Source organism: Tursiops truncatus, chromosome X (assembly GCF_011762595.2).
Source record: "Tursiops truncatus isolate mTurTru1 chromosome X, mTurTru1.mat.Y, whole genome shotgun sequence".
Classification (NCBI taxonomy): Eukaryota; Metazoa; Chordata; class Mammalia; order Artiodactyla; family Delphinidae; genus Tursiops; species Tursiops truncatus.
In genome coordinates, this window is record NC_047055.1 from 111,525,695 (window position 1) to 111,553,574 (window position 27,880).

The following is a 27,880-nucleotide window of genomic DNA, read 5'->3' on the forward strand; positions in this document are numbered from 1 at the left end:
TGGTAGCCCAGTCCTGTGGGGCTTTGGGGAGCTGTCCCTTGAATCTCAATCTAGAATTTTTCCTCAGTGTTGATGTCTTCCATAGAGTTATGGGTTCTACTGCATGAGAAGAGAGAAGACACCAATGAGATAAGGCAGAATGACCCCTAACCCAAGAGGTCTTTAGCTGTTCTCCAGGGCATTACTTCAGTTTCTGTTCCCTTGGGGCACAGAGCTGGGTGGAGAAGGGGTAAAAGGGATTTGGAGAGGCAAATGGAAGATACTAGCACAATAATTAGGTCGAATGATCCAGCCAATCCTTGGGTTTTAGCTGGTTTTACACCTGCTTTCACTGGCATTCAGTGTAGGAGGTTTTCTCTGAAATAATCCTTTGTAAAACATGCTGGATACTATGCTGTAATATTTACATACCTGTTTCAGTTAAGTAAATCATTAAGGTGACTTTATAAAATGGGTATCATTATCACAGACTTACAGATGAGCAAATTCCCTGAGAGGAAATGGAATTGATGGGATTTGAACTTAGGTTTGTGTGGTTTTAAAGCCAAAGATTTTCTAGAAAGTCATGCCACCTTAGAGAGAGTGAGAGCGAGACAGAGACACACACACACAGAGGGAGACTCTGAAAAGGTACCAGGCAACCCCTTTTGTCCTAGCAAACACAGATTTCACAAGACATTGCCTCTGTTTCCCCAGTATCGTCCACCATGAATAACACAGCCAGCTATCATTTTACATGTTGCAGGCTCTGGATTACTTCAAAGAACGTCTCGGGCATATTTCCTGAGGATTTTAAAGTAGCCACACTCTGGGTTTTTTTGAACTACGTAATGATTCCCTTGGATTAGAGCAATTTTCTACATTTCACATCAGCTTTTCCAATGTAGTTGATATAAAATACTTTTTTTCCTCAGTTCAGCAGGACCATTGCAATTGGTCTTTAGATAAGGCTGGGTTTTAGGTGAAAAAGGTGCCCTCCCTTGTCATAATACAATAAAAATTAGGATATATTATGCCAATTGACTTTAATGTTTATGTCTTGACATAATAATTTCATTTATAGGCATATAAACCAAGAAAATAACCTGAACTAAAGAAAAGCTTTATGCTCATATACATTTGTTATAACATTATTTGTAATGGTGAAAAACTAGAAACAACCTATGTAGCTAACACTAGAAGTGTAGTTCAATCAACCATTAAGATTATGCTTATGAGGAGATTATGATAGAATTGAAAAGTACTTGCTATATTATTAAGAGGAAAAGGACTTATAAAAGTCATATATGTAGTCTAATCAAACCATTTTTAAAGAAAAATACACAAAAATCTATACACAGGAAAATATCTGGCAATATACTACAGTAATGGCTCCCAACTTTTCATGTATGAGAACCCTTGTCAAAAACTCATCATAGGGCTTCCCTGGTGGCGCAGTGGTTGAGAGTCCGCCTGCCGATGCAGGGGACACGGGTTCGTGCCCCGGTCCAGGAAGATCCCACATGCCGTGGAGCGGCTGGGCCCGTGAGCCATGGCCGCTGAGCCTTGCGCGTCCAGAGCCTGTGCTCCGCAACGGGAGAGGCCACAGCGGTGAGAGGCCCACATACCGCAAAAACAAAAACAAAAACAAAAAAAACTCATCATAGATTTCTGGTTGCACTCAAGATGGAATAGTCCCATTCCTCTCAGGTCCTCTCTTTTATACCTAAAAATCCCTGGACATAACATAACAAACAAGCTTAGGAAGACTGAAAGGTGGAAAAAAGAAGACAGACTGCCTAAGGACCTTGGGGCTGCAAGTAAGACACAGTGGTGAAGTTCCCTGGGTTTTCTTATTGTCTCCCATGGGCCAAAGGTGAATTCATGACTAAGTTATCTTCAGCCTTAGAATGTGTTCTGATAATGCATCAAAGAGTGGATTGTTTTGGAGTTACACAAATTTGGTATGAGGATCACTGGTGATCCATAATGGTCCTTATAGTCCTATAGTATGAATATTCTATAAATTAACAATGACCATGTTTTTATTTCCTTAGAAAATCATTGGTCTCTTTAAGGGACAGTGATGTGCCAGCTACCACCCCCCCACTCCTTGCCCACACATAACAGTCATGGCTAATTTAACAATCACTGGGCAACCAGTATTAATTGATTAGTGTCATATGACAAGGTGACCATACATCCCAATTTGCCCAGAACAGTACCTGTTGTCTTGGCTTAATTATTAACAGTGCCTCTTTCACTCTCATATAAGTGTCCTGGATTGGATGATGCCTAACTGTGCATAACTAATCTATTGTAATTAGCTCTGCTCAAAGATTGAGTATATTAGATTTTCACTCTCCACCATTTGAACTGAAAAATGAAATTAGATTCCTATGATTAATGGTGAAGGCTGAAACTGAAAATTCATGAAGTAGAGAGAAGTGGGAGGGTCATGATAGGCCATGAGTGAGTCAACATTATGAGTAATTCAAATTTATGAATAAGTAGGAACTCTGAAGTTGAGGAAAGATCTACAGAAGGGAGGGTGAGAAATTAGTTTGGAGGGGAGAGGAGAAGAGGCTCACAAAGAAAACCAACATGTTTTATGTGATGATGGAACCTTATAGTGAATACTCATGAGTTCCCAATGCCAAACCCATTTTCCATGAGACTGAGTCTCATTTCAGTGCCAGTTCTTGGATTCCTATAAGGTCATTTCTTCCTTACTGATTATCTTAGTTTAAGTTTCCCCTGGAAGCAGACCTTAGGACAAGAATTTCAGTGAAGGTGATTTATTTGGGAAGTGGTCCCACGAAGCACTGGTTGTGGGATGCGGAACTGAGACAGAGAAGGGAAGAAAGCCAATACAGGCATTTTCACGAGCATATTACTGCTGTAGACAAGTGGGACTTATTCATGCTGGGGGCTCCCAGAAGACAGCATGAAGGACAATTTGGTTGTTCACTCAAGGGGAAATGAAGCAAAGATATTTATTCACCACACTCAGTCATCATTGGTAGATGGCTACTCCCAGGACTGATAATTCCTTGGCACTTCTGGCATGCTCCTTGCATGGGCTGGGCATGCTCCTGTGGCCAGAGGAAACTCTCAGGTAGATAATCCCACATGCTTGAAATAAGAACCATTAATGGGAACACTGAGTACCAGTGTTTCTGGTAGTCTGAATGTGTTTCTGTTTATCATTACAGAAATTGCCTAAGACAGTCTCCAATCATTTATTTATTTTATTCTTGTACTTCCAAAATATGAACTGAGCAGTATCTGCCATACTGTTAGATTTTATGAGTTTAATTGGGATAACGGAAATAAGTAGTACAGATCACTTTGTAGGGATATTTGACCCCACAATAGTGGCCTCTTAGTTTGTACAATATGTGAAAAATACTGATTTATTAGGATGAACAATAGTGATGTTTATCCTTTAAATATATATCTATTTATTCAGTGCTGATGAGAATAATTTTCTTTCTTTTTTAAACATTCTATTCTAGAACGTTTTTTCTCAAACACTCAGTGAAATCTGTCTACAAATAATAGTAGAAAATTGACTACCTTACATTACATTATTGTTTGTAACTAAAAAAATGTTAAGAAAAAATGGAGATTTAGATCCACAACGGGGGTGGCAGATTATGATCAGTTAAGCTACAAACCTAACACTGGACCAGTAAATTCCACCCTTGGGGTCAGATGGCAAAAATTTTCCATCATTGAGGCCTGCCTTTATTCAGCCTTTCATTTTTCTTTAGCATACCATAACAGATTTCCTTATCAGTGTTAATAGGAATTCTATACAACATTCACTGTTATAGAATCAACTGAACTACAGCACACTTTATTATATAGAAATGTTCCACCTACATTCCTACCCTGCTATCTGCCAACGTGGCTTAGAAAAAATCTTGGTGTATAACAAGAGATGGTTAACTCTATGCATGAGTTTATTGGCAATGTGCTGGAGCCAGTGCTTTGAGATTCAATTTTGCACATCTTTCCCCCACTCTGTGTTCAGTAACATCATGTTAGTAGCATACAATTGACCATAGTGGGACCATTTACACCATGGGAATTAGAAAAACACCATGAGTCAGGCATCTTTTTTTTCTAATGGCTGGTTAAAAATTTACCAGCCTACCACTGGTTTTCCTTTCTCTTTCCTTTTCTTTTTTTTTTTCTCTAGCTTTGTTCAGATATTATTCATACATAACTTATGTAAGTTTAAGGTGTACAGTATCATTATTTGCTACACATATATATTGTGAAGTGATTAGCACAATAAGCTTAGTTAACACGTCCATCATCTCACATAATTACCACTTTTGTAGTGATAACATTTAAGATCTACTCTATTAATAACATTCAAGTAGATAATAAAGTATTGTTGACTGTAGTTACCATACTGCACATTAGGTCCCCAGAACTTCTTCGACTCTTAGCTGAAAGTTTATATCATTTGACCAGCCCCTAGCAACCACCATTCTACTCTCTGTTTTTAAGAGTTTCACTTTTTTAGATTCCACATATAAGTGAGAACATACAGTATTTGTCTTTTTCTATCTGATTTATTTCATTTAGCATAACGTCCTCAAGATCCATACACGTTGTCACAAAAGGCAGGATTTCCTTCTTTTTTATGGCTGAATAATATTCCACTGTATATACATATAACCACATTTTCTTTTTTTTTAAACCCTTTTATTTTATATTGGAGTATAGTTGATTAACAATGTTGTGATAGTTTCAGGTGTAGAGCAAAGTGATTCAGTTATACATATACATGTATCTATTCTTTTTCAAATTCTTTTCCCATTTAGGTTGTTACATAATATTGAGCAGAGGTCCCTGTGCTATACAGTAGGTCCTTGTTGGTTACCCATTTTAAATATAGCAGTATAACCACATTTTCTTTATCCGTTTATCCATCAATGGAAACTTAGGTTGTTTCCATGTCTTATCTATTGTTAATAATGCTGCAATGAACATAGAGGTGCAGATATTTCTTCAGGATAGTAATTTCATTTCCATTGAATATATATCCAAAAGTGGGATTGCTGGATCATATGGTAGCTCTATTTTTTTCCAGTTTTATTGAGATATAATTGACATGCAGCGCAATGTAAATTTAAGGTGTACAGCATAATGGTTTGACTTACATATATTGTGAAATGATTACCACAATAAATTTACTTAACGTCAACCATTTCATATAGATACAAAAGAAGAAAAAAATGTTTGTTCCTTGTGATGAGAACTCTTGGGATTTACTCTCTTAACAACTTTCAAATACACCATGTGGCAGTGTTAACTATAGTCATCATATTGTACATTACATCCCTAGTACTTATTTATTTCACAACTGGAAGATTGTACATTTTCACCACCTTCATCCAATTCCCCATCCCTCCACCTTCTGCGTCTGGTAACTCCAAACCTGATCTCTTTTTCTGTGAGTTAGAAAAAAGAATTTTTTTTAATTATTAGGTTCCATGTATAAGTAAGATCATAGAGTATTTGTCTTTATCTTATTTCACTTAGCATAATGCCCTCAAGGTATATCCACATTATTGCAAGTGGCAGGATTTCCTTTTTTTTGGCTGAATAATATTCCATTGTAGTGTGTATACACACACACACACACAGAGTACAACTTCTTTATCCATTCATTCGTCAGTGGGCACTTAATTTGTTTCCATGTCTTGGCTATTGTAGATAACACTGCTATGAACATGTGGGTACAGATATCTTTTCAACATAGTGTTTTCAATTCCTTTAGATATATTCCCAGAATTGGGATTGCTGGATTATTTGGTAGTTCTTTTTTTCAGTTTTTTGAGGAGCCTCCATACTGTTTTCCATAGTGGCTGCACCAATGTACGTTCCTACCAAGCGTGCACAAGGGTTACCTTTTCTCTTCTTTCTCGCCAGTGCTTGTTATCTCTTGACTTTTTGATAATAGCCATCTAACAGGTATAAGGTGATATTTCATTGTGGTTTCGATTTGCATTTCCCTGATGATGAGTGAGGTTGAACACCTTTTTGTGTACCTGTGAGCCATCTGTATGTCTTCTTTGGAAAAATGTCTATTCAAGTCCTCTTCTCATTTTTTAATCAGATTATTTGTTTTTTGCTATTGAGTTCCTTGTATATTTTGGATATTAGCCACATATTAGATAGATAGTTTGCAAATATTTTCTCCCATTCCATAGGTTGCCTTATCATTTCGTTGATTGTTTCTTTCACTGTGAAGTAGCTTTTTATTTTGATGTAGTCCCACTTATTGATTTTCGCTATTGTTGCCTGTACTTTTGGTGTCATATAGAAAAAAATCATTGCCAATCAATGTCAAGGAGCTTTTTCCCTGTTTTCTTCTAGTGCTTTTACAGTTTCAGGTCTTACATTTAATGCTTTAATCCATTTCAACTTAATTTTTGTGAGTGGTATAAGATAGGGGTCATTGTATTCTTCAACTCTAGGGTTTCTGTTTGATTTGTTTTAAGATTTCTATTTCTTTGTTAAACTTCTCATTTTGTTCATGCATTGTTTTCCTAATTTCATTTAGTTGTTTATCTGTGTATTTTTGTAGTTCACTGAATTTCTTTAAGAGGATTTTTCTGAATTCTTTGTCAGATAGTTCATAGATCTCCAGTTTTTTAGGGTTAGTCATTGGAGTTTATTAGTTTCCTTTGGTGGGGTCATGTTTCCTTGATTATTCATGATCACTGAGGCCTTGTGTTGGTGTCCACACATTTGAAGTAGTCACTTCTTGCAATCTTTATAGACTGGCTTCGGCAGGCAAGCCCTTCACCCGTTAGCCCAGTCCAGAGATTCTATATGGGTTCTCTGGTAGTGTCCATGGGCAAGCTTGCTGCTGGAGTCCTTGGGTGGGCAGATCTGGTGCCTTGGGTGGGAAGACCTAGTGCTTGGATACATAGAGGCCATCCTGGTACCTGGGTCAGTGGGTGAGGGGCCTGGAGTTGGATTCACTAGTGTGGGCCTGACACTTGAGTCTCTGATGGATGAGCCTGGGACTTGGGTCGATGTGGGTGAACCTGGATCCTGGGTCTACAGGGGCCAACCAGGCACTGAGGACCACTGGGGCAGGCCAAGAATCTTGGTCTCTGGCGGTGAGTCTGATACTGAATCAGTCTCGGAGCCTGGTTTCACAGTAGCTGGCCTGGAGGCTGGGACCACAGGGGTGAGCTGGGAACCTGGGTCCACAGGAGACAGTCTGGACTGGTGCAGAGTCCAGCCTGGTGCTGGGGTTGGATAAAAGCCTGGATCTGTGGTAGTCGGCTTGATGCTGAGACTAGCTGGGAGACCTAGTGTGTGGGTGTCCACCTGGAGCCTGTGTTTATGGGGGTTGATTGGGAGTCTGGGGCCACAGGAGCCACCTGGGCCTTGGGAGCCAGCTGGCACTGGGATGTGCCCAGAGCCTTGGTTCATGGGAGCTCTCTGGGAACCTGGTGCCATAAGAGATGGCTGGTGCTAGGGTGGACTGGGAGCCTGGGTTTGTGGGAGACCTCTGGGAGTCTGGTATCAAAGGAGCTGCCTGGGTTTGCTGCAGCCAGCAGGCACTTGGGTGGGTCAAGGACCTAAGTTCCTGGGAGTTCACAGGGAGCCACCTAACATTGTGGGAATTGGCCTGTTGCTGAGATAGGCTGGTGCTGGCATCTACGGTGAAATTGGGCACTCACTTGACTTTCCTTCTCTCATGGGGAGGGTGTCTCTCTCCATGCTGGACTGCCTGGGCTTGGGGGAGAGGTGATGGGGTAATGTGAATATATCTGTCCTTTCTTCTTCAGTGCGTCTTTTCTTATTTCTAGTTTCACCCAGGTGCTGTAAACACTCACCTGGAATCCTTAGCTCTTGTGAAGGTATTTTCCTATCTGGATGTTTTTCTAATTGTTGTTTCTGGGAGGGGATATGCACTAGAAATTCATCACTCCCTCTCTCTCTGAGAGTCCTTTTCAAAAATTCAGCATATCACAGAATCATGGAGTTGAAAAAGCTCTTAGGAATTATATAGTGCAGCCTCTGTCTAGTGCAAAGATTTGTTTTACATCAATAGATGGACATCCCTTTTTGGCTTTAAGTAGCTAAAAATATTTCAGTGGAGTATTCTTTTCTGAGCAGGAGATAAGTTGGAATTTATTTCAAGTGACATACTTTGGTTAGGGATGAGATTTATGAAACTCCAAGTCAAGCTATTAAAATGCATTAATATGTTCATCCAATTTTGATCATTTTTTGACCCCAACATAGTTTATTATTTTCACCTAATTCAGAAAATAATATGAATGTGGACATAAATATGATTTAAATAAGTAGCCACTTGTCTTCTGAATAGGATGGTTGAAATCTATTATTAAAATAATGGAACTTTAGGAATAATTAACCATTTAAAATCAAAGCTCTCTTTAGAATTAATTTTCCTACATGATGAGCTAACAGCTACAACCATTTAAATAAACAAAGCCATTTAACCGATATAACACAATAAAATATGCTTGCAGTAGATGTTTATAAGCTAAAGCAGTTCCAGTGATTGATTAAGGCTTTTCAAGTTAAAAAAAAAGGAAACTCTTTTCCTGAATCTCAGCTGTTGGGTTTTCTTCCCGCAGGTGTTCACTGAAAATATGGTTCACCTTTTTAAAAAAATCATGGTAGGCGGAGCTTCAAGATGGCGGAAGAGTAAGACGTGGAGATCACCTTCCTCCCTACAAATACATCAGAAATACATTTACGTATGGAACAACTCCTACAGAACACCTACTGAACGCTGGTAGAAGACCTCAGACCTCCCAAAAGGTAAGAAACTCCCCACGTACCTGGGTAGGGCAAAAGAAAAAAGAAAAAACAGAGTCAAAGGAATAGGGACGGGACCTGCACCAGTGGGAGGGAGCTGTGGAGGAGGAAAGGTCTCCACACATTAGAAGCCCCTTCGCGGGCGGAGACTGCGGGTGGCGGAGGGGGAAGCTTCGGAGCCGCGGGGGAGAGTGCAGCCACAGGGGTGCGGAGGGCAAAGCGGAGAGATTCCCGCACGGAGGATCGGTGCCGACCAGCACTCACCAGCCCGAGAAGCTTGTCTGCTCACCCGCCGGGGCGGGCGGGGCTGCGAGCTGAGGCTCGGGCTTCAGTCAGAGCGCAGGGAGAGGACTGGGGTTGGCGGCGTGAACACAGCCTGTAGGGGGTTAGTGCGCCACAGCTAGCCGGGAGGGAGTCCGGCAAAAAGTCTGGAGCTGCCGAAGAGGCAAGAGACTTTTTCTTGCCTCTTTGTTTCCTGGTGCGTGAGGAGAGGAGATTAAGAGCGCCGCTTAAAGGAGCTCCAGAGACGGGCGCGAGCCGCGGCTAACAGCGCGGACCCCGGAGACGGGCATGAGACGCTAAGGCTACTGCTGCCGCCACCAAGAAGCCTGTGTGTGAGCACAGGTCCTATCCACACCCCCCTTCTGGGGAGACTGTGCAGCCCGCCACTACCAGGGTCCCGGGTTCCAGGGACAGCTTCCCCAGGAAAACACACGGCGCGCCTCAAGCTGGTGCGACGTCACGCCGGCCTCTGCCTCCACAGGCTTGCCCCGCACTCTGTATCCGTCCCCTCTCCTCACCCCGGCCTGAGTGAGCCAGAGTCCCTGAAGCAGCTGCTCCTTTAACCCCGTCCTGTCTGAGCAAAGAACAGACGCCCTCAGGCAACCTACACGCAGAGGTGGGTCCAAATGCAAAGCTGAACCCCGGGAGCTGTGCAAACAAAGAAGAGAAAGGGAAACCTCTCCCAGCAGCCTCAGGAGCAGCGGATTAAATCTCCACAATCAATTTGATGTACCGTGCATCTGTGGAATACCTGAATAGACAACGAATCATCCCAAATTGAGTAGGTGGGCTTTGGGAGCAACGATATACATATTTTTTTCCCTTTTTCTTTTTTTGTGAGTGTATATGTATATGCTTCTGTGGGAGATTTTGTCTGTATAGCTTTGCTTTTACCATTTGTCCTAGGGTTCTGTCTGTCCGTTTTCTGGTTGTTTTTTTTTTTTGTACAGATTTTAGCACTTGTTATCATTGGTGGTTTTGTTTTTTGGTTTGGTTGCTCTCTTCTTTCTTTTTTTTATTACTTGAAAAAAATTTTTTTCATAATTATTCTTTATTTTAATAACTTTTTATTTTATTTTACTTTATTTTATCTTCTTTTTTCTTTCTTTATTTCTCCCTTTTATTCTGAGCCGTGTGGAGGACAGGCTCTTGGTGCTCCAGCCAGGTGTCAGGGCTGTGCCTCTGAGGTGGGTGAGACAAGTTCAGGACACTGGTCCACAAGAGACCTTCCAGCTCCACGTGATATCAAACAGTGAAATTCTCCCAGAGATCTCCATCTCAACACCAAGACCCAGCTGCACTCAACGACCAGCAAGCTACAGTGCTGGACACCCTATGCCAAAAAACTAGCAAGACGGGAACACAGCCCTGTCCATTAGCAGAGAGGCTGCCTAAAATCATAATAAGGCCACAGACACCCCAAAACTCACCAGCAGACGTGGACTTGCCCACCAGAAAGGCAAGATCCAGCCACATCCACCAGAACACAGGTACTAGTACCCTCCACCAGGAAGCCTACAAAACCCACTGAACCAACCTTAGCCACTGGGGACAGACACCAAAAACAACAGGAACTACAAACCTGCAGCCTGCAAAAAGGAGAACCCAAACACAGTAAGTTAAACAAAATGAGAAGACAGAGAAACACACAGCAGATGAAGGAGCAAGGCAAAAAGCCACCAGACCTAACAAATGAAGAGGAAATAAATAGGCAGTCTACCTGAAAAAGAATTCAGAATAATGAGAGTAAAGGTGATCCAAAATCTTGGAAATAGAATGGAGAAAATACAAGAAACGTTTAACAAGGACCTAGAAGAACTAAAGAGAAAACAGGCAATGATGAACAACACAATAAATCAAATTAAAAATTCTCTAGAAGGTATCAATAGCAGAATAACTGAGGCAGAAGAATGAATAAGTGACCTGGAAGATAAAATATGGGAAAAACTACTGCAGAGCATAATAAAGAAAAAAATAATGAAAAGAATTGAGGACAGTCTCAGAGACCTCTGGGACAACATTAAATGCACCAACATTCGCACCAATATTCCATGCAAATGGAAAGCAGAAGAAAGCTGGAGTAGCAATTCTCATATCAGACAAAATAGACTTTAAAACAAAGACTATTACAAGATACAAAGAAGGACACTACATAATGATCAAGGGATCAATCCAAGAAGAAGATATAACAGTTGTAAATATTTATGCACCCAACAGAGGGGCACCTCAATACATAAGGCAAATACAGCCATTAAAGGGGAAATCGACAGTAACACAATCATAGTAGGGGAATTTAACACCCCACTTTCACCAACGGACAGATGATCCAAAATGAAAATAAATAAGGAAACACAAGCTTTAAATGATACATTAAACAAGATGGACTTAATTGATATTTATAGGACATTCCATCCAAAAAGAACAGAATACACATTCTTTTCAAGTGCTCATGGAACATTCTCCAGGATAGATCATATCTTGGGTCACAAATCAAGCCTTGGTAAGTTTAAGAAAATTGAAATCATATCAAGTATCTTTTCCGACCACAATGCTGTGAGACTAGATATCAATTACAGGAAAAAATCTGTTTAAAATACAAACTTATGGAGGCTAAACAATACACTACTTAATAACCAAGAAATCACTGAAGAAATCAAAGAGGAAATCAAAAAATACCCAGAAACAAATGACAATGAAAACACAATCATCCAAAACCTATGGGATTCAGCGGAAGCAGTTCTAAGAGGGAAGTTTATAGCAATACAATCCTACCTTAAGAAACAGGAAACATCTCAAATAAACAACCTAATCTTGCACCTAAAGCAATTAGAGAAAGAAGAACAAAAAAAACCCGAAGTTAGCAGAAGGAAAGAAATCATAAAGATCACATCAGAAATAAATGAAAAAGAAATGAAGGAAATGATAGCACAGACCAATAAAACTAAAAGCTGGTTCTTTGAAAAGATAAACTAAATTGGTAAACCATTAGCCAGACTCATCAAGAAAAAAGGGAGAAGACTCAAATCAATAGAATTAGAAATGAAAAAGGAGAAGTAACAAATGACACTGCAGAAATACAAAGGATCATGAGAGATTACTACAAGCAACTCTATGCCAATAAAATGGACAACCTGGAAGAAATGGACAAATCTTTAGAAATACACAACCTTCTGAGACTGAACCAGGAAGAAATAGAAAATATGAATAGACCAATCACAGGCACTGAAATTGAAACTGTGATTAAAAATCTTCCAACAAACAAAAGCCTAGGACCAGATGGCTTCACAGGTGAATTCTATCAAACATTTAGAGAAGAGCTAACACCTATCCTTCTCAAACTCTTCCAAAATATAGCAGAGGGAGGGACACTCCCAAACTTATTCTATGAGGCCACCATCCCCCTGATACCAAAACCAGACCCAGATGTCACAAAGAAAGAAAACTACAGGCCAATATCACTGATGAACATAGATGCAAAAATCCTCAACAAAATACTAGCAAACAGAATCCAGCAGAACATTAAAAGCATCACACACCATGATCAAGTGGGGTTTATCCCAGGAATGCAAGGATTCTTCAATATACGCAAATCAATCAATGTGATACACCATATTAAGAAATTTAAAGAGAAAAACCATATGATCATCTCAATAGATGCAGAGAAAGGTTTCAAAAAAATTCAACACCCATTTACGATAAAAACTCTCCAGAAAGTAGACATAGAGGGAACTTTCCTCCACATAATAAAGGCCATATATGACAAACCCACAGCCAACATCATCGTCAATGGTGAAAAACTGAAACCGTTTCCACTAAGATCAGGAACAAGACAAGGTTGCACACTCTCACCGCTATTATTATTATAGTTTTGGAAGTTTTAGACACAGCAATCAGAGAAGAAAAAGAACTAAAAGGAATCCAAACTGGAAAGGAAGAGTAAAGCTGTCACTGTTTGCAGATGAAATGATACTATACATAGAGAATCCTAAAGATGCTACCAGAAAACTACTAGAGCTAATCAATGAATTTGGTAAAGTAGCAGGATACAAAATTAATGCACAGAAATCTCTTGCATTCTTGTACTCTAATGATGAAAAATCTGAAAGAGAAATTTAGGAAACGCTCCCATTTACCACTGCAACAAAAGGAATAAACCCACCTAAGGAGCCCAAAGACCTGTATGCAGAAAATTATAAGACACTGATGAAAGAAATTAAAGATGATACAAATAGATGGAGAGATATACCATGTTCTTGGATTGGAAGAACCCACATTGTGAAAATGACTCTACTACCCAAAGTGATCTACAGATTCAATGCAATCCCTATCAAACTACCAATGGCATTTTTCACAGAACTAGAATAAAAAATTTTGCAATTTGTATGGAAACACAAAAGACCCCGAATAGCCAAAGCAATCTTGAAGAAGAAAAACGGAGCTGGAGGAATCAGGCTCCCTGACTTCAGACTATATTACAAACATACAGTAACCAAGACAGTATGGTACTGGCACGAAAACAGAAATACAGATCAATGGAACAGGATAGAAAGCCCAGAGATAAACCCACACACATATAGTCACCTTATCTTTGATAAAGGAGGCAAGAATATACAGTGGAGAAAAGACAGCCTCTTCAATAAGTGGTGCTGGGAAAACTGGACAGCTACATGTAAAAGAATGAATTTAGAACACAATACACAAAAATAAACTCAAAATGGATTAAAGACCTAGATGTAAGGCCAGACACTATCAAATTCTTAGAGGAAGACATGGGCAGAACACTCTATGACATAAATCACAGCAAGTTCCTTTTTGACCCACCTCCTAGAGAAATGGAAATAAAAACAAAAATAAACAAATGGGACCTAATGAAACTTAAAACTTTTTGCACAGCAAAGGAAACCATAAACAAGATGAAAAGCAACCCTCAGTTTGGGGGAAAATATTTGCAAATGAAGCAACTGACAAAGGATTAATCTCCAAAGTTTGTAAGCAGCTCATGCAGCTCAATATCAAAAAACCAAACAACCCAATCCAAAAATGGGCAGAAGCCCTAAGTAGACATTTCTCCAAAGAAGATATACAGGTTGCCAACAAACACATGAAAGAATGCTCAACATCATTTATCATTGGAGAAATGAAAATCAAAACTACAATGAGATATCATCTCACACTGTTCAGAATCGCCATCATCAATAAATCTACAAACAGTAAATGCTGGAGAGCATGTGGAGAAAAGGGAACCCTCTTGCACTGTTGGTGGGAATGTAAATTGATACAGCCACTATGGAGAACAGTATGGAGGTTCCTTAAAAACTAAAAATAGAGCTGCCATATGACCCAGCAATCCCACTATTAGGCATATACCCTGAGAAAACCATAATTCAAAAAGAGTCATGTACCAAAATGTTCATTGCAGCTCTATATACAATAGCCAGGACATGGAAGCAACCTAAGTGTCCATCAACAGATGAATGGATAAAGAAGATGTGGCACATACATACAATGGAATATTACTCAGCCATAAAAAGAAATGAAAATGAGTTATTTGAAGTGAGGTGTATTGACCTAGAGTCTGTCATACAGAGTGAAGTAAGTCAGAAAGAGAAAAACAAATACTGTATGTTAACCCATATATATGGAATCTAAAAAAAAAAAAAAAAAGTCATGGTGAACCTAGGGGTAAGACGGGCATAAAGACACATACCTACTAGAGAATGGACTTGAGGATATGGGGAGGGGTAAGGGTAAGCTGGGACAAAGTGAGTGGCATGGACATATATACACTACCAAACATAAAATAGATAGCTAGTGGGAAGCAGCCGCGTAGCACAGGGAGATCAGCTCATTGCTCTGTTACCATCTAGAGGGGTGGGATAGGGAGGGTTGGAGGGAGGGAGACACAAGAGGAAAGAGATATGGGGACACATGTATATGTATAACTGATTCACTTTGTTATAAAGCATAAACTAACACACCATTGTAAAGCAATTATACTCCAATAGGGATGTTAAAAAAAATAGAATGGAAAGTGAAAAGAAATTATGGTAAAACATACATAAGATAAAATTTACCATATTTACCATTTTTAAGTGTATACTTCAGTGACATTAAGTACATTCACACTGTTTTGCAGCCATCAACACCATCCATCCAAAGAACTCTTTCTATCTTGCAAAACAGAAACTCTGTACCCCTTAAACAGTAACTGCCCATCACCCTCCCCCAGCCCCTGGCAACTACCATTCTCCTTTCTGTCTCTATGAGCTTGACTATTCTAGGTACCTCATATACTAGAATCATACACTGTTTGTCCTTTTGTGACTGGCTTATTTGAAAATGTACTTCTTAACTTTTCCTTCTGAATTCAGTAAAATTGGTGCAGGGTGTCAGGTGCTGCTGCTTTCCGCTGAACTCAAGCTCTGGTGAAAGTACATGTATATCTAATGCATAGAAGGCTCACTGATGGCTAGAAAACAACACCACATATTTCACCTCCTGGCAAAAAAAAAGTCATTTCATTGTCCTTGCAAGAAGATTCACAGAAGGCCCATCCAGGTGATTTATATAAAAATAACAGTTCCCTCCAGCTACCTAACCTAGATTTTAAATTATGTAAAATTAGTTACTTGGAAGAAAAAAGCTGAATAAACTCATTCTAGGGTGTGGCAATATTGTTACCCTGTTTTTTTTCAGGGGTAGGTCCATCCTGCAAAAGATTCATGAGCAAATTTTGAGTGTTTTCTACAAATTGAGGCCATCTCATTCCCCTGCCAGTGATTGGTTTGGAGGGAGGTGTGAGCCGAAGTTCTGGCCAGTGACTGAAGAGAGGTCAGCCAGAGGGCCTCTAGGAAAGGGTATCTTGCTCTTAAAAAAGATTCACCCAGGAAGTAGCAGTTCTTTTCCTTTTGCAGGACATTTTCACACCTGTATGTGATCCATTTTGTAAGTGTGAAGAATGCAAGGCTGAGGTACCAAGCTACCATGCTGAGGATGGCAGAACAGAAAGAAAGAAACCTAGGGGACTGTATGGTTTTTGTGAGCCACTGGATTAACTAACCCTGGAACAACCCCACCTCAGGACTTCAGGTAATGTGAGAAAGCATTATTTCCTTATCGTTTAAGCCAGTTGAGATGGACTTGTATATTACTTGCAGACACTTTACTGATAAAGATAGATCACATGATGCCACAGAGTGGTTTCCCTTGGAAGCAGATTCTGAGATGGAGTTTACTTTGCAGGAGATTTCTTAAGCAGTGTCTTATGGAAGGGAGTGCAAAAAAGCAGAACTAGGCAGGCAACGTGAAGCTGTGAGGTAGGCAGTGACAGCCATGGGTGACCTCATCGAGAGGTTCTACTTGGGCTTAGATAGCCAGGCCTTATACCCCTATCTCCATTAGTCATTGAAATGCATCCCTCCTCAGAAGGCCGTGAGCTGGGACCTAGAGGCTTTCAGCAACTAAGGCAATCCCTGAGGGGGCAATTGAAAGCGTATTGCACTCTCACCGTCTGGGGCAACAAATTCTTCATTGAAGAATGATAATCTCTAGGTCCATCCATGTTGCTGCAAATGGCATTATTTCATTCCTTTATTTTTTGGCTGAGTAACATTCTCTCTCTCTCCCTCTCTCTCTCTCTCTCTCTCTCTCTCTATATATATATATATACACACACACATATATATACATATATATACACATATATATGTGTGTATATATATATGTATATATATGTGTATATATATGTATATATATATGTATATATATATGTATACGCGCCACATGTTTATCCATTCATCTGTCGATGGACGTTTAGGTTGCTTCCATGGCTTCACTATTGTAAATAGTGCTGCAGTGAACACTGGGGTACATGTATCTTTTCGAATTAGAGTTTTCGTCTCTCTTGGATATACGCCCAGGAGTGGGATTGCTGGATCATACGTTAACTTTATTTTGAGTTTTTTAAGGAACCTCCATACTGTTCTCCATAATGGTTGTACCAATTTACATTCCCACCAACAGTGTAGGAGGGTTCCCTTTTCTCCACACCCTCTCCAACATTTCTTATTTGTAGACTTTTTACTGATTGCCATTCTGACCAGTGTGAGGTGGTACCTCATTGTAGTTTTGCTTTGCATTTCTCTAATAATTAGTGACGTTGAGCATCTTTTTATGTTACTGTTGGCCATCTGTATGTTTTTTTTGGAGAAATGGCTTTTTGAATCTTCTGCCCATTTTTTAATTGGGTTGTTTGTTTTTTTGATATTGAGCTGTGTGAGCTGTTTGTATGTTTTGGAGATTAATCCCTTGTCAGTTTCATCATTTACAAATATTTTCTCCCATTTCATTTTGTTTATGGGTTCCTTTGCTGGGAAAAAGCTTATAAGTTTGATTAGGTCCCATTTGTTTATTTTTACTTTTGTTTCCATTATTCTAGGAGATGGATCCAAAAAGATATTGCAGCAATTTATGTCAAAGAGTGTTCTGCCTATGTTTTACTCTAGGAGTTTTGTAGTGTCTGGTCTTACATATAGGTCTTTAATCCACTTTGAGTTTATTTTTGTATATGATGTTAGAGAACGTTCTAATTTCATTCTTTTACATGTAGTTGTGCAGTTTTCCTAGCACCACTTATTTGAAGAGATTGTCTTTTCTCCATTGTATATTCTTGCATCCTTTATCAAAGATAAGGTGACCATATGTGCGTGGCTTTATCTCTGGGCTTTCTATCCTGTTCCATTGATCTATGTATCTGTTTTTGTGCCAGTACCGTACTGTCTTGATTACTGTAGCTTTGTAGTATAGTCCAGAGTCAGGGAGCATGATTCCTCCAGCTCCATTTTTCTTTCTCAAGCTTGTTTTGGCTATTCTGGGTCTTTTGTGTTTCCATACAAATTAAAAATTTTTTTGCTCTAGTTCTGTGGAAAATGCCATTGGTAATATGAAAGGGATTGCATTGAATCTGTAGATTGATTTGAGTAGTATAATCATTTTAACAAAATTGATTTTTCCAACCCAAGAACACAGTATATCTCTCCATCTATTTGTGTCATCTTCAGTTTCTTTCATCAGCATCTTATAGTTTTTGGAGTACAGGTCTTTTGCCTCCTTAGGTAGGTTTATTCCTACTATGTCATCTTTTTCTCCTCTTGATTTTTAGTCACAGATGCTCTCTGAAGCATCATTCTTGGCACCAACTTGATTCTTTCATCAATATTTTACTTACTGAACGTGCCCTGCTCCTGACTCTCATTCTCCTCCAAGGCTCCCAAATTCTCAGATGAGTTCCAGCCCTGGTCTTCAGACCAAACACCAGCCCTTTGTCTTCACAGACCTCCTAGACACATTTGCAGGTCCTAACCACTTCCAACTTAATATAATCTAGAAATAACTAGTTTTCATTCATTGTGAAACAAGCTCATCTTCCCAACTTCCTGGGTCTATAAATTCTATCATTTCTCAGTCACCCTCATTCAAAATTTTAGAGTCACATTTGGATGCTGAATGTGAGGGATGGGAGAGATATTAATTCACCTAATTTGACTGGTTAGTCTTTAGAATCGCTTTTGTTTTTTGCTCTCTTTTTCTGGGCACTTGCTTTTATTTTGATAACATTCTAAATATTACCTCTGTGATAATAGTTAGCAAACTGCATTTTAATTACTGTATTTATTTTTTACTTTCTTTTTCTAATAGATTGAAAGTTCCTTGAAAGCAGGAACTGTATCATTCTTTGAATTCCCCATGTTTAGAACATGCTTACCATTGTTGATATAAATAAAAATGCACAACGTAAGAGTTGTGAGTTTAGGTTTTATTCAGGGGCCTAACTGAGGACTATAGTCTGGGAGACAGCCTCTCAGTTGCTCTGAGAGAACTCCTCCAAAGAAGTAGGGGCAAAACCTGCTTATAAATGATATTTGGCCACAGAATATGTTCAGTCAGGCATACATCTCAGTAAAAGAGTACTGCTAGTCACGAAGAACAGGTATCTCAAGTTAATGATTTTAGTGTTTTCTGTGCATTGGAAGATGCAAGAATCTGGGGTCATTAAAATTCTTCTTGAGATATATATATATTTAACTCACTAAGGGGCCTGTTTTTCTAAAGCACAGAGTGCCTCATCCTGTTTTTCATCCTGAATTTCATCCTGTTGGTCAACAACTGCAGTGGCTAATGACTTAATCCTTGTAGAATTGGGTGGTGAACAATGCTCTTTTTTCTTCTTGGTTTATACCATATAATAGGTACTAAATAAGTGTTTTTGGAACAAATGTATAACTCATCCAAGACTTCATCATTTCTGCATTAGTGGCCTCTTTGTAGTCTCTGTAGATATTTTGGGTGTCTGACATCACATCCCCTCCATTCTCCTCTTATTTCAGGTGCAGCTGTTCTAGACAGTTAGTGTAGGATCAGACTACTGCCGACACAGCCCACCACAGGTGCCCTAAACTGCTCCAAGCCTTACTACATCCAACTTTCTCTGAAGCTTTTGGAAACTGCTCATCCCAAGGGGGTATGCATCCCAGATGTGTAGGGGAGTTAAGACCTCAGTAGGGGTAGAAAAAACTTTTTCCTCTACCCTCTTAGTTTAGTGTCTGGGGCCTGCAAACTAAATTGAAAAAGACAGATTGATAGGAGAAAAGACATATAAATTTTATTTGATGTTAATATTTTTACATAGTATGGGGGTCTCAGAAAATGAAGTAAAAACCCCAAAGAGACACTCGGTCCTGGAGGCTTATATACCATTTTAGCAAAGGGCAACATATTTTTGAAAAAGTGGTAAGACAAAAAAAAGGGTGTGTGTGAACTTCTAGGGGTAGTAAATTGTGGGAAGATAAATATATGGGGGAAACTAATGGAAGGAAGGTAAGGGTTATTTAGTAAGGTTTATTATACAGATTCCTCTTGGTGGTGTTTCTGAGATTATAAGAGTCTTGAGTCATCTCCAGTGATTAAGAGTAGTTCTGCCCCTCTTGTTACGAGAGAAGTGGGGGGAACTCCTTCACAAAGGGAAATTTATGCCCTTCTTTTAGGGTAGAGAGCTTTTTTCTGTGTCTGCTGATTTTCAGTTGCCTTTACTGAAAATAATCCTTATGCCAAAGTGGAATATTTTGGGGTGATATATTCTGATCCCTCTCATCCTCCAGGGGAAACCCTTAATCAATAGGGGTCTGGGAGCTAGTGAGTGAATACCCTAGCCTCCCTCCTAAGAGGAATTGTATAGGCTTTTCATTGAAACCAGTGAAATCCAGACCCCACTGCCTACAACAATGACTTATGCACCCTTAGAGTGGCTCTCACTTTCCTCTATTCCTCACCAAATTTCCTGGCCTCACCTCCCATATAAATTACTGCCGTTAAATCTCCTTTTAGGCTCTCTTTTTAGGGGAACCCAAACCAGAGTGGTCTCCTTGCTTCCACTACTTCATGATCCCCATATATCCACAATAGTCTTGAACCATTACTTTCAGACGTCACTTGCTACCCTACACAGAAATCTGTCAATTATTAGGGTTGCCTGATTTAGTAAAAGAAAAAAAACAAAAATACCCAATAAAATTTAAATTTCACATAAACAACAGATAATTTGTTAGCTTAAGTATGTCTTGTGCAATATTTGGGACATATTTATACTAAGAAATTATCTGTTGTTTATCTGAAATTCAAATTCGACTGGACATCCTGTATTTTATTTGAAAATTCTACCAATTGTACTCTGTTTTTAAAAAGCCATCTAAACTCACATCTTGTCATTTATGAGTCTCCATAATTTGGCCCCCATTCCACCAAGAGAATTCACTCTTTCCAAATGCAAGCTCTCCCTTCCAACTAGAATTGAGAGCAAGAGGACTTAATCATCATTACCATTATTGTAATTCCTTTGCTTCTCTGAAGTGCTTCACTGTTTTCAAAGTACTTGCCTATACATTATCATCTTAGTTTCTTTCAACACCTCTGTGATATAGCTTGGGCAGGAATTTTAAATTTAAATTTAGAATTTGTGAAAACTGAACAAGAGTTATGCACTTGCCTGAGATCAATGGGTGGGCATTAGAGATGGAAGCTCAAACCCAGGCTGTCATCTCCAAGTGAAGCGTCTCTTCTGTGATATCAAGTTGCTTCCTATTCCTTTATTTTACCAAGTCGGAAACTGAGGCACCTAGAAGTTAAATGAATGAAGCACATTACAGTCCTAGTTCTCCATTATTTGTTTGATCATTGGCAAGTCATTTACTATGGATGAAACTTCATGTCCCCATCTATAATATGATGCTCTCAGATTAGAAAACCTCTATTTTCTGTGGTTTCTAACTCTCTATAGTTTGCCCAGGTTCATGCAGCTAAACAATTGAGAACTGAGATTAGAGCACGGCCCACTGAGAGCTCGTCAAAGACAGTCTCTTAGACAGCTCTGCCCTTCTTTACATATTTTTCCTTCAAATTATATACTTGTCCAGCCTTCATAAGGAACTGAAGTGTTTAATATTATTTGTTCTTATGAAAAAATGTTCTGTTCTCTGCACTTGAATTTAAATGTGGGCAATTTGTTTTGTACTCTAAGGGAAGCCACACTAAATTAAGTTGCTGTTGGTTCTTGATTAATTTGGCTTTTTTCACCTTTTCTCTAGGAAAAAATTGATTCTTTGTCCAGGGTTAAGCAAAGAAAAATTATCTGATAGTCAAATATTCATTATAAATTGTGCTTATTGATCTTATTTTTAAATAAATTTTAAAATAAATTAAATAAATTATCAAAGAACATGACCTATTTTCCTTTCCCCAGGCTAAATGAGAGAATGCTTTCTTAGAACTTAGAAAAAAAATCTTTGTAATAGCAAAGGGAAGGAAATTCTGTAACATAGTTTTGTTTCCACCATGAATTTGGTTATCACCATAAACTTTCCTACATCCTCCTAACTTCCTATCAGAGAGGTAATGAGAAAACATTCGAAGAGGATTAGGTTTGAACCCAGACATATATGGGTTCAGTTGTAGCACCACCACCTGTGTGGCCTTGGGCAAGTTACTGTACCCCTAGGAACCTTAATGTCGTCTTCCTCATGAGGTTGTATTAAGGCTCAAACGAGACGTTATGACTGTCCATGGTGAAAGGAGAGAATCTGTGTGCTGTGCTCCCTAGATACCTCATTAGTGTGAATTCATTCATGGGTATTGGTAACTAATGATATTTTAATTATGGAATAAGGCTTTTAGTGAAGAGATAAGTGACAGGGCATTCCCTGGTTATTTTGGGGGACTGTCATCCTTCTCTTGATGTTGAGTGCTTCCTACCCCTGCATGTGGAAAAGCGTAGCCTTTAGTTGGCCAGTTGCTCCACACTTGCAAACAGATTTGACACATAGTAGAAAATATATCATATATAGAAGTGCAATTCACAGAAGACAATATCTTTTCCCATCTTCATTGTCTCTCAGTTCTTTGGTATCACCCTCTTCTGGATGCTGTGCTTGCTGCTTCCTAACGTGGGTGCTCTGCTCACTAACATAGGTACTGCTCTCTGCTACTAACATAGGTACTGCTCTCTGCTCACTAACATAGGTACTGCTGGGCTGCCTCTTAGAGGGATCCCTGTTATGATTCTTCCAGGCGTTCGAGGTGCCCTTCCCCAGTGAACCTTCCTTTCCTTCACAGGGCGTCACCATTTTCCTTTCCTCTTTCCCCTGAAGATCAATGAAAATAACCAAGAAAAAGATACACCCACTTCACTGTGAACAAACATGCCACTTTCCAGGAAAATAAAATTATACCCTTGTCTCCCCCGGAGTGTGTTTTCTCAGTTTCATTTTATGACCAAGCATCTCACAGTCCCCCTCAACCCCTATGGCAACGTTTTACTCTAGATAAAGATGTGTTCCTCTATACAAGAACCAGAGTCATTCCTGGCAAACAGAGACATCCAATCGTCACTGTGAGCTAAATGCCTCATCTTTCCTTTGAATCCAGATCTATAAGTCACAGTAATGTCTTTGCCAAGCGATTATTCAACCCCTATTTGAACATCTCTTATTCCCTTCTCTGGTTACTCATAAGAGACATTTGATTAATATTGTCGATAGCTGTTTGGTGAGTGGACTGACTGAACTAATATGTTGTCCAAGGGCAGCTTCCTCTTCTACCAAATGACTTGTACTGTTCTTTGTTCCACTGTATTATAGTCTGTGATACCTGGAGAATACTATCCCTGTGACCCCCTTACGCACAGGAACCTCTTGGCCTGTGTGTGAGTATGCATGCGTATACAAACAAACAAACAAAGGTGAACCTCGAAGAATACCATGAGTAAAACAAGAAATCTTTGGGGGAACATCTTCCCACTTTATATATATATATATATATATATATATATATATATATATATATATATATATATATATATAAAAGAACACTACGGGGTGGGGCTTCTCTGGTGGCGCAGTGGTTGAGAGTCCTCCTGCCGATGCAGGGGACATGGGTTCGTGCCCCGGTCCAGGAAGATCCCACATGCCACAGAGCGGCTGGGCCCGTGAGCCATGGTCACTGAGCCTGTGCGTCCGGAGCCTGTGCTCCGCAACAGGAGAGGCCACAACAGTGAGAGGCCTGCGTACCGAAAGAAAAAAAGAACACTATGGGAAGTAAAAAATGAATTGAAACTTATCTCTTCAGACTTCCAAGCAGTTATACCTAATAGAAAAAATATGAGGCTATAAATCCTCTGGGTGGTTAAAAAATTAGAAAAAAGAGTGAACAAACCCTTCTTTGAAAGTCATTCCTATTACCTCTGATTAAGAAAATGATCCTTTTGGAAGAAAGTGAAAGTGAATATATTTTGTTTGGCCAAGGGCCATCAAATGATCATCAAATCATCAAATGATCATCTTGTCAAAACCTAATCCATTTTTTTGTGAGAAAGTAAGCAGCAGTGGCCCAGACACCTTCTTTCACTTTCTGATGAATTGACCTCACATGCCTATGAATAATCCATTTCTGCCATAGCATTTCTGAATCTGTAATTAAGGCAATGTAGTTAAAGATGTACAATGATTTTTTAAAATTAATCATTCAATTGTGGGATAAATTACATGTAAAGTCAATTAGTTATAAATGGACAAAGGCTATTGCTGGGATGGTGTCAGAGGAAAAAGCAGACCCTAGCACAATGGTTTTTGAACTTTTTTTTATAAAGCCAAGAAATAGTATGTGGAATCCCAGTAGGTAAAACAGTTAAGAGTGTCTGGGTTATATTCGGGCTGGGGGCAGGGGGGGTGGGGAGTAAGGGGGGTTATGAGTGGGACAGAGAAGACATGGACAGGGATAGAGGTGACCTTGTGGCCTCTCTCTCTTCTCTTCCCCCACCAATCCCCAAGCCCCTCGACAGTCTTGAACATCTTGAGAGGATACTTAGGATTTCTTGGAACATAATTTGAAAATTAATGGCAGAGTGTAAAACAGATGGACTGAAGCAATTGGTGAAGTCTTATTCTAATTCTGGCTCCAAAATATAAGCTGTATGAATCAGTGCAAATTACCAGAACTCTCTGAACTTTTTTTGCATCTGTGGAATGGAGATGAAACTAGAATTGGGGTAAACAAGATATTACTTATAAAGAGCTAGTCGGCATGCCTGGCATATAATAGTTGCTCAGTAAATGGCAGCTACTGTTATTATCTAGGGGAAGCACTTAAGTTTGCACTGTTGCTCCTCTGCTCCCCCCAAGGAGCTTTGTGCTGGGGGTTTCTGCAGAATTGCGTTGTTCAACACTATGGTTTACTTTGGGCGTGGTGATGGCCAAGGAGACAACCTCTCTATCTTTTATGACTTCTGTCTGTCACGTGCTTTAACGATCCCAGTTTTAACAACCCAAAACATGAGAGTATTTGGGGGGCTTTTTCCTCTGCTGACTTAGGAATCTACCTTAACATGGAGGAAGAGAGAATAAATAAAAGTGCAGTTTGAGGGAAAATGTGGATGGAGGTTAGAAGGCACGTTCATTGCCAGGAAGTATGTCTTGCCCCAGGGGCCAGTGTTATTTGGGCCAAGGCTGAGAATCCCCAGAAACAGCAGCTCTGACGACTTCCCTGCTTAGAAAGGATTTAGAAATCAATTAGTTCTAACTCCCCATTTTATTGGGCAGTAAGTAGGGAGTGCCAGGAGGGGAGGAGGAAGAGTGTGGGGGTGGATTCTGAAATGTAAATTCTTCTGAGTAGGCAGACCTATTAGTCCTTAACCCCTTATTGTTAACTACTCTGGTCTTTCCGGTATAGGGTAGGGGAAGGATCTACTGTCTGTTGTGGACCAAGGCACTGCCAAGGTGGGCAGGGAGTTATCTTGACAGTGAAGCCCAGTCTCAGGCCTTCAGGCTGGGGGAGCTGAAAATGAAAAGCTGGGAAAAGGAGTCCTTATAAAGTGATTTTTGCCATCTTTGTATCCTCAGTGGAGCTGACTGCGCTGAGCATGCTGAGGGCCTCAGCAAACTCAGTGAGGGATTGATTGAAGCTCCTGCCTTCACTTATCTCTTTCCCCCGAATCTCTTTAAGCACCTCCTCTAGCCTGAAGGGGAAGAAAGTAGCTGGATCTCATCAAAGCCACATTTCTGTCATCTACTGAGGATGGAGGAATTGGGTATTAGTGGTAAAAAGAGGATAGGGAAGTTTAAAATTAAACAAGGTTCAGAAAGTTTGGGATATCCCTCCAAGATGCTAAACGTCACCCCTCTCTTCTTCATGCACTTCCCTGCACCCTCATTCCCAACACAGGGCAAGGCTGAGATGGGCCAGGAGTGTGGCATATGGAATCTCATTCTTTTGTTAGAGAGTGGTGGTGCAGTTTAGGAGCTGAGTAGATTGTCACTCCAGAAAGCCTTTGTCTGCTTCCTGAGAGTTTGATCTGGAGCTGGGTTGGACATCTACCTCAAGAAGGAAGGACCTTCCCAGTTGGGAAGACCCCAACAAAATTAAAAGCTCGGTGGAGGTCCAAACCAACCTTCCAGTGCTGTCCAACAGGACTTTCTGGGATGATAGAAAAGTTCTATTCTGTGCTGTCCAATACCATAGCTGCATGTGGCTCTTAAACACTTGAACTGTGACTAGCAGGAATGAGGAAATAAATTTTTAATTTTACGTAGTTTTAATGAATTTAAAATTTAACATATCCACATGTGGCTAGTGGCTACTGAGTTGGACAGCACAATTTAGGCACCTCCTCCCCCCCAGTCTCTCTCATCCTGTGTTTTCAATGGTCGCCACCCAAGGTTTTATTATCTATCAAAACCATGTATTGATTTTGATGATATCAAATTATGGCCTCTTGAAAAATTCCTTCCAGGAAGTTCAAATTGCTAAAGAAAAGTTTATTCATCTTACAAATGGATGATATTCCACACATCACTTCTAATTTATTTTAAAAATGTAAGTTCAAAACTAGTGAGATACTGATGTGCTCGGTTTGGGGCAAGGCATTTAACCTCCCTGGACCTTTGATTCTTCAACTGTAAAATAAGGTGTTTATACTAAATGAACCTGAAGCCCTTTACTAGCTCTCAAAGAATGTGATTTGAAATAGCTGCTATGATGGTGAAAAAATTATGTATGTTCAAAGAAATAAAGTTATGAAGATGGCTGACATTTCTGATAAGGGTGTTACAAATTTAGTAATAAACATGAATTCAGTATTATCACAGGGAACAATAGTAAGACACAATAGTAAAGATAAATCTGAAGGGTCGTGCTTTGAGGCAGAAAGTCTAAGAAGGAGAATTTTCTTAGACTGCTCACTGTTCTCACTGTCCATTATACAAAAAACAATTTCCGTTTATTGATTCTAATGAAGCCCATAAATTTAACCTACAATTTGCTGTAAACACTAAAAGATGTATGACTTTGAATTTGTTCACATAGCCCTTTAATAAGTTTTAGAAACCCACTGAAAAGCAGGAGTTGATCCTCAAAGAAATCAGTTCCTAGCTCTCATGAAGAAGTTACTCTGATCTCAGCCCTGGCAAAAAGACACACTGGCTGCACTATCAAGAGCACAGTTTTCACATCAGTGCATATCAGCCAACATCAACCCAAACACCTTATGACCTCACATCATAAGACAACCAGAGCTCAACCTCTTTTTGGGAGAAAAAGTTGCTTTTACAAAAGGCCCCCAAAAGTGATTAAATGAAATGTTTCTAGCACCAAACATCCAAGTGCACCAAAGACCAACTGTAAAACATTGACCACACCAGCCCTAGGAAAGAGCAAATCCGTGGCTAATATATTGCTTATAGAGAGAATTCTACAAGCTGGGTGACAACATTCTGAGAAAACCCTGTCCACAGCCTGGGATTCACCAAAAACCTAGCAATTCTAAATAGTAATAATAACAGCTAATGATTATATAGCACTTACTATGGGCCAGACATTGATCTTAGTGTCTGGTGTTAGAATAAGCCTGAGCCATCAAAAAAGGCATGAAAGTTTGACCCATTCACACTTAGCACAGAGTACTTAGCCAATGCTACCATCAAAGCACTGCCTAATCAAAATACTTAAAACTTCTGAATAGATGGAATGCTATATGCAACACAATTTGTTTATTTTATAAACTATACTGGAAATTACTTAGGGATCGAAAAGTTATCAACAGGAATGTAGCGTTTTCCTTTTCTTATCTGGAGAAAATAGGCTCAGATAATTGGGGAAAAGTGTGGCAGTGTCTGTCATAGTCTATAGGGACTGCAGTGCAGGCAAATAAAGGAGACAGCAGTCTTTGAAGCATTTCAGACTGGTGAGC

The 27,880-nt window shown here is 39.7% G+C and overlaps 1 long non-coding RNA gene across 1 annotated transcript in view; it reads left to right on the forward strand.

The window, feature by feature from the left end:
* The window catches only part of LOC141277586 (uncharacterized), a 46,763-nt gene extending 30,522 nt beyond the window's left edge, over positions 1-16,241 (forward strand). The window contains exons 2-3 of the long non-coding RNA XR_012329201.1: positions 8,628-8,814; positions 16,008-16,241. This is a non-coding gene — a long non-coding RNA (uncharacterized lncRNA). The remainder of the gene's footprint in view (positions 1-8,627; positions 8,815-16,007) is intronic.
* Positions 16,242-27,880: the final 11,639 nt, after the last annotated feature.